Below are 7,927 nucleotides of genomic sequence, written 5' to 3'. Positions count from 1 at the left end.
TCATCTTCGGTGGCCGCCCCGCAGGAAAGCTCGTCATTGTCACGTGCCTTTATCCTCTCAGCCTCCTCTTCGGCCTCCTTCACCTTTGCATCGTAGGCCGCCTTGGCCTCAGCTATCTGAGCCGCCTTCGCCACCTCCGCCTTTTCCGCAGCCGCTTTTTCCGCAGCATCGGCCATCTCATCCAGAAGCTGCTCAAATTGTTGCCACGGGAAGGAGCCTTCAGGAATGAGCTTCTCGATTGCCTCCCGGTCGCTTCCTCGGCCTGGTCCCTAATTGGGCGCACATGGTAGGAATGATCTCGATCAAGCATCTCAATATCTTTCTTCTTTTGGGCAAGGATATCCCTTGTGCCCCTATGTGCCTCCGATCGAGCCAAGTACATTTCCTTCCATTCATCCCTCTTGGCAACTACGACGTCAGAATCGCCTTATACCTTTCCCGCTCCTCCAAAGAACTTGGCGGCGTTGGCATCAAGCGGCCTCAACTTTGGCCCTCTCGGCCAATAGGCGCTTCTCGGCTTCCTCCACACGCTTTCGTGCGGCAAAGAAGGAGGTCAAGCTTAGCCTTCCCGCTTCCCCCTTTGCAGCGGTAAGATCAAGCTTAAGCCGTTCGATCAATGGCCCAGCTTCAGCCATGGTCTTCTCTTGCTCCATAATGTGGGAGCCGGCTAGCTGAGTCCATTTCGCCAGCCTCTTGTATATTCTCGTCCTCTCTGCCACAAGCTCGATGGGGGAAACCTTCTGGAGTAAGGAGTCAACGGTGACATTTCTATCACCCGCCTTCTCAGGCTGCTTCTCTAATTGCCGCACAGTGAGGACGGCGGCTGCTGACGGCGGATCTACAAAAAATTCACACAGCGCATCCATGTCAACATTCATTGACACATCAGAGAGTCTGTCATCGGAATGCATAATGAACCAGCTAAGTCCCGAACCACGAGTTAGGTCCGTACCGTCTGGACCTTCTTAGATAAAGGACCGGGTGAATCATTCTTTCCCAGAAACGGGGGAAGCCGGCAGTGGTTCTTTTCTTTTCTTTGGAGGAGGAGGGCCCTTCGCAACAGTCACCACCTCCGCGGTAATATCGACGACCTCCACATGCTCCTTCTGGACCGTTGGGGTTGAAGAGGGAGTTGGGGTTGAAGAGGGAGTTGGGGTTGACGCCGTCGCCGACCTGGACGCTGCCTTTGGTTTTCTCTCCGGCACGCCTCCGAGAACCCGTGCTTGAGCCACCGCCGGATCCAGGGCCTTCAACTGCTTGTCCATGAGTTCGTTGGGAGCCAGTCTACGATCACGCGCGTCAGCCTGAGGATGCTGCTGAACGATCGTCCCGTCCTTGTCAAGCCCTAACCTCTTCAAGGTCCTCTCAGACAGATCTTGGCCAAACCGGTCTGCAAGAAACCAGACAAGAGTTACATGAAAGAAGTAAAACAAAGTTCTAAAAAACAGGAGCATAACAGGCAAAAATGGGCCTCACACCGACCCTACTCACCCTGGTTGAGGGCCGGTATGAGGCCGACGCGGCAAAGCAGCTCATCCTGAAGAATAATCTGAGTCGGGGGCACCCATCCCTTCTCAGCATCAAACAGCTGCATCGCCCGCTTCTCATCTGCATTAAGACAGACCTTCGAAGCGTCCATCTTAAGCTTACTCCGGGTTACCCATTTGTCACGCTCTGCCTCGCTCTCGCACCGCAAATTAACTTGGTGCTGGAAGGACCGGGGCAGCGGATAGTCATCCGGCACTTCGACATACACCCACCGCCCCTTCCAGTCCTTGCAGGAAGAAAGCTTATCAACGGAGATGTAGCCCGCTCCATCTCGCACGCCGTACCACCCCACTTTACCGGGGTCGATGGCCGAAGATGATGAAGCCGGCGGAATAAGTTAACTGTAGGGACCTCCCCCTTAAAGAGACAGAGCCACACGAAGCCAACTATCGTCCTAATGGCCAACGGATGCAGTTGAGCCACAACGACGTTCATAGCTTTGATGATGGCCAGGACGTATTCATTCAAAGGAAACCGGAGCCCATACTCCAGGTGCCTGATATATACGCCGATGTGACCCGGGGGAGGGTAACAGACCGCCTGACCCTTCTCAGGGATAACAATTTTGTACCCCTCACCGAAGGAGAAATGACCCTCGAAAAGATTTCCGCCGGAACAACTGGCGAACTTATGGGTCCAAGTACGGTCAGGGCCGACCTTACAAGGGTCGCCGTGATCCATGACATACTGCCTCCCCTCATTAGGACGAGCCCTTTCAGCATCACCGTCGTCATCATCAACATCATCATCGTCCTCCCAATCCTCCAAAACCTTTGGGTCAACTTCGGGAGAAGGAGACCTAGGGCCCCCGGACCTTATCGGGACGGCGTCTAGTATCTCCTCCTCATCAAGACGCGACGGGGAACCCCCCAGCGCAGGTTTACTAGGTCCGGCATTAGCAGAAGACATGTTTACAGTAAACTTACAAGTTAAAAAGAGAAAAATTTGGTTGTTTACCTTGAAGAAAAGTGCTAGCCGAAGTAACGACTCTGAAGATTAGAAGACAGAGAAGTCCTTGAAAGTTTAGAGAGAAGAAAATTTTAGAGAAAATGAAATTGGTGGCCAATTTCAGGGACTAACTGCCCTATTTATAGGGAAAAGCCCATGAAGAAGGACCAATCAGGGCACACCCATGAAACGTCACCAATCAATCGAACGACACGTGTCGGACATGCAACCACGGAATGTCAATCGTTGCAACAGTTGAACGTCAATCAATGTAACAGTGACCAAGCGTCTTCAACACGCCCCTTTCATATCTCTCTGCCTATTCATCTTCCTCAACAAATTCCTAAGTATCTGTTCTCCGCCGGCCACATGATCAACCAAGCTAGGTAGCACCGGCCGGGGGGCAATCAAAAACAACCGGCACTCTCAACCCAGATCTCGGCCAGCGTCACTTTCTTTTCCACATCGGACGCCCTTTACACATCCATGTGGAGGGGGGATATGGTACGGCCTAAGCAGAACCAAGCCGAGGTAGAAGAAGCCGGGGCAGAAAAATTTTCTTACGCAGAATATACGCTCAACACACATCGGAGCCCATACCACGGCATAGACTACGCTGGGGGCAAATTGATGGGGCATATTCTGCACCACCACCAAAGTCAACATATTGAGCAAGGTCAAAGATATCCACGAGCAAGTCAACGACTTAGACAAAAATTAACCGACGCACTGTCGGCTGTCTCTTGGGTCCCGGCCGGGGCAACTAGCCAGCCGGGGCACACATCCGCGAACTCATATCCAAGACCCCTCGGCGGCGAGTCAACAGGGCCCGCCGGCCTGCCATGGGTCCCTCGGCCGAGGGTAGATCAGTCTTTCCACTTGGCCACTACGTGACAAGAGGTGAAAGTCTATAAATACTCCTCAACTCTCATTGAGGAAAGGATCCACAATTTAACCTAAGAATCACTATTCATCTGGTATTATCTTCCTTATCTCTCTACAATATATACTTCGCCAAGTAACAACAACTTATCTCTCTAAGTTTACTGACTTGAGCGTCGGAGTGAGTTCGCTCGGTCCAAAGCCGAGCCCTCAGTTTGTTCATTGTTTCAGGACACCGAGAGGAGGATTCAATCAAGGACGTCATTCTACAAGCACGGGTGGTAACAAATAACTGCTCTGGAATTACACCCGAAACATTAATTATAATATAAACATTATTCATATTCTATATCCAGTTAATTAGACTTTACTCCCTTTTGAAATTCACATTTTTAAAATTACTCCCTCTTGATTTTTTTTGCTAAAATTACTCCCACGTTGCATTTTTTTCCTAAAATTATTTCAAAACTCCAATTTAAGTGACCTATTTTGTCTGTTTTTGAACTTATTCCGTTTGTGCATTAGCCAATTTATACTTTGAAAGGTACAACTATGTAGACAAATGGAGGGAGAGTTCAAAAACAAAGAAAATAAGTCACTTAAATTGAAATTTTGAAACAATTTTAGGAAAAAAAATGCAACTTAAGGGAGTAATTTTAGCAAAAGATTTCAAAAGGGAGTAATTTTTAAAATTTGGATTTCAAAAGGGAGTAAAATATAATTAACTCTACTAATCTTAAATTCCATTTGTTATACGTACTAACTGAAAAGTTCACTGAAACCTAAAAATGTAGCTTAAAAGGTAACTGAAAATTAAGAGATGATAATTTAATTGATTAAGCCAGAAATGTTTGGCAACTAACCGAAAGGTAGCCGTTTTTTTGGTAAAAGGACGTAATAAGTTCTCTATATTTAATATTATAAGTTGAATGAATAAAAAAACAGGTAACTTATTTCTCACATGCTACTCTTATTTTGGTAAATAATTTATCTATCAAATATTTACAAAAGTATTAAGATAAATGAAATTTTGCTCAAACGCTAATTTCTTTGAAATAAAGCCTAAATATGAGATTTTTCATGATCTGAGCTTCTTCATATCTAATTAATTACTCCTTTATATTTTTTTTTTGCCAATGTTTACTTATTTTTGCCCCTATTGTTAGTAGTTGATCTCAAGTTCCATTTTTTATTTTATAACCTCCATTATAGCTATTGGTTCAAAATAAATATTAGCAATTAGGCACTGTACCACAAGGTACATATATACTCCAAAATCATGAGGAACAAAATAAATAAGTAATTGGTTCAAAATAAATGTTAGCTCTACATAAGAATGAAAATTATAATTAGCTCTACAATAAGATAAAAAAGCAAATTAATTTAATCAAAAGGAAAAATCTATCACAGTGTCCAACTATATCGCATTTGTCTTGGATGTAGCGAATATAAATAAAATTTTAGACTCAAACTGAATTTTAAATCGTGCCAACCATAGGTGTTATATATGGGTAAAATAATATCAGAATTATTTGAGAAAGTTATAGAATAGAAGAGTATATGACATTTAAATGGAACGCAACTATTTTAAGATCTCCCAAAGTTGAAGCGGTTATGGTTTTGAAAATTTACTTGCGACAAGTAGGGGCATGTAATTTTTCTATTAAATACGGGTATGATAAGGCCTACACTCGTCATGTCTTATCCGCCATTTGGCATTCTTACTTTTAGGCGTCGCTTTTATTTTCATTATGCGAGATTTGGTCGGGTATTTTAGTTGGTGTGGACTTTGGGAGTAAGATTCATTATCTTTTAGAAATTTCACACTAAATGTATTTCATCCTCTTCGCAATGATCTTCTGTATTGCTTCTACATAATTGTTATTGCGGACGTTTGATCATGATTTTTGACATATTAATAGTCAGTTATAAAAGTTTGACCTCTAAGGAGCAAGGTGGAAGAGTTTAAGAAGTGGAAAGAGTATACATCATGATGAATTTTTTTAATATAACTCATAATAGTATGCTCTACCAAGTGTGGTATGCCCGTTTTACGTTGTAGAGGAACATTAACTCTGTAAGAGAATTATCTAACAGGACCTGTCTTATTATCAATTGCCCTGGAAAATTCATAATAGAAAGGAAGATACTTACGGGTTCCAACGTTGGCAAAAGATACTGAACCGGAGAATAGTAATAACTTCCCTAGATACAAAGATTCTTTTCGTTCTTAAGCAGAGACAATATATGTTGAGTCCATGCTACGTAGACGTGAAAAACAAGTCTAATCGTGTCGGGTTCAGGTGTCACATTTAAACGGGTCACGAACTCTTCAACCCAAACCCGACCCAATTAAATCTCGTGTCGTGTTCGTGGTTTATCTGATTACATTAATAGGTCATCAAACCCCAACCCTAATCCGTTAATTTCGTATCGTGTTTTCGTGTCATGTAATATTTGGAAAGTGTAAGTATATTTATGTGAGGATCAAGAAAATTTGGGATTAATTTAGTAAATATGTTATTCGTGTCGGGTTCGTGTGTAGAGTGCTCAACCCAAACCTAGCCCAATTAAATCTGTGTCATGTTCGTGTCAACCCACTTACATAATATAAATGGGTCGTTAAATGTCAACCAAAACCCTTTAACCTCGTTTACCATCTATTTGCCGTCATTTTTCGAACAAATATAAAATAGTGAAAAATCCAAATTCGCTATTTTCACAAATTGACTTAAATTAAGATATTTTCATGTTAAGGCAAACCAAAACAATTGTTTGATTAAAAAAATACAAAATCTGAATGAAATTTAATCAAATAGAAGGCTCACTTTCTTATCATATGATTATTACTATGTTCAAGCCACTAACCCGTTTAGAAAACAAAACTGATGTCGTAAAATTGTTTAAATAAAAACGATTAAAAGTTATGAAACGACAGTTTAAAGAATAAAAGCAGTTATTTGAATCATTAAATCAACAAGAGTTATGGACAGTCATTAAATCATGTTGAAATTTATCTGCCGAAACCAATTTTTATTAATGGCCAACTTTATGTAATTTCAAGAACAACGTCATCCGAGTGATTAAGGTTCTACATCGATGATAGAGACCAAATGTATCAAGGCCACAAGAAGGACATTGTTTACAAAAAAGTTTTCATAATTTACCAAATTAAGATGTCGTATTATATATTTTGCATGAAGTTTTTAAGGATAAGTAGTTAAAGACTATTTCGGTAAAAAATAGATGGTGCTAAGACAATAAGAATTGTAACTCTATAATCCAACTATATCTCTGAATGTTAGTATACAACTGATATAGTTAAATATCAAATGCCACAACGCTTTCGTTGCTTTTTTGTTATAGGAACTGATGATTAATATGTCCTCATCTATATCAACCCCCGAATTTTGTTTGCTTCCATTTATAGCATAATTTGACTTTTTGTTAAATCTAATAGCTTTCTATTACCAGACTACGGTGACGTAAAATAACGTTTTCAGAGGTGCCATAAAATATATACTACTAACTGAGATTATTATACTAACTTGGTAACCCAACTATTTTAAAAAAATGAAATAAACTACTAACTGATGTTGTCACAGATAATACTACTAGGTGCTTGTGCATTCTATTTAATAGAATCAGTGATACTGCGAGATGTCTATAAAGAGCAAATACTTTTAAGTGTAAATAGTCAAGAAAAAATTATTTTGTAAGAGATCTAACATTTTCTCTCAACGCACTAAATATATATAATTATAATACCAACTGTTTTTTGTAACATCGTTCAGTTTTACGTAGTTTTAAAATAATTTGCAAAACTCATAAAGATATGTCTCCGTTATTAAGGATTGATATTGGTGAGCTCCACCATGTTTATAGAGAAAGCGTTTTGTATTTAATTAAAAACCGGTTGTCCTTGTAACAATGAAAAAGCTAGCCACATACTATAACTATGTCACTTGATGTTATACTAATCGATGACAAAACTTTTATGCTAAAAGCACTAATAATTCATCGGTTATCATTTATATCAATCACGATTTTTTTTTCTTTCAGCAATGACAACATAGTAGGACTTTTTTATCAACTTAAAAATATATTTTTTACAGATAATCCTAATGAGAGCTCCGTGCATCGCACGGGCTTCCAAACTAGTTGCTTTAATTTGATCAATATTAAGCTTAATAATTATCGGGTCATTAATTTAATCGGGTCAATACCGAGTCGGATTCAGGTAACTGATTTTCGGGTCGCGTCGGGTTACAAGTCGTCATAGAGTTTGGTCGGTTCTAGTTCACGGGTCCTATCGGGTCGGGTTTACTCGGGCCACTTGGGTCGGGTCTGGGTCGGGTTTAGGTCATATCGGGTTACGAGTTTTCATAGGATCAAGTTCACAAAATTCTCGGGTCCTGTCGAGTCGGGTTGGGGTCGGGCCACTCGAGTCGGGTCAAACTTGCCAGTAGGGACGTCAATGGGGCGGGGTGGGTGCGGAGGAGGGGTAACCCGCATCCGCGAACTATAATACGTACCTACACTCGCCCCA

The sequence above is a fragment of the Silene latifolia genome, chromosome 3 (assembly GCF_048544455.1).
Source record: "Silene latifolia isolate original U9 population chromosome 3, ASM4854445v1, whole genome shotgun sequence".
In the NCBI taxonomy this organism is placed as follows: domain Eukaryota; kingdom Viridiplantae; phylum Streptophyta; class Magnoliopsida; order Caryophyllales; family Caryophyllaceae; genus Silene; species Silene latifolia.
This window is presented reverse-complemented; position numbering follows the sequence as displayed.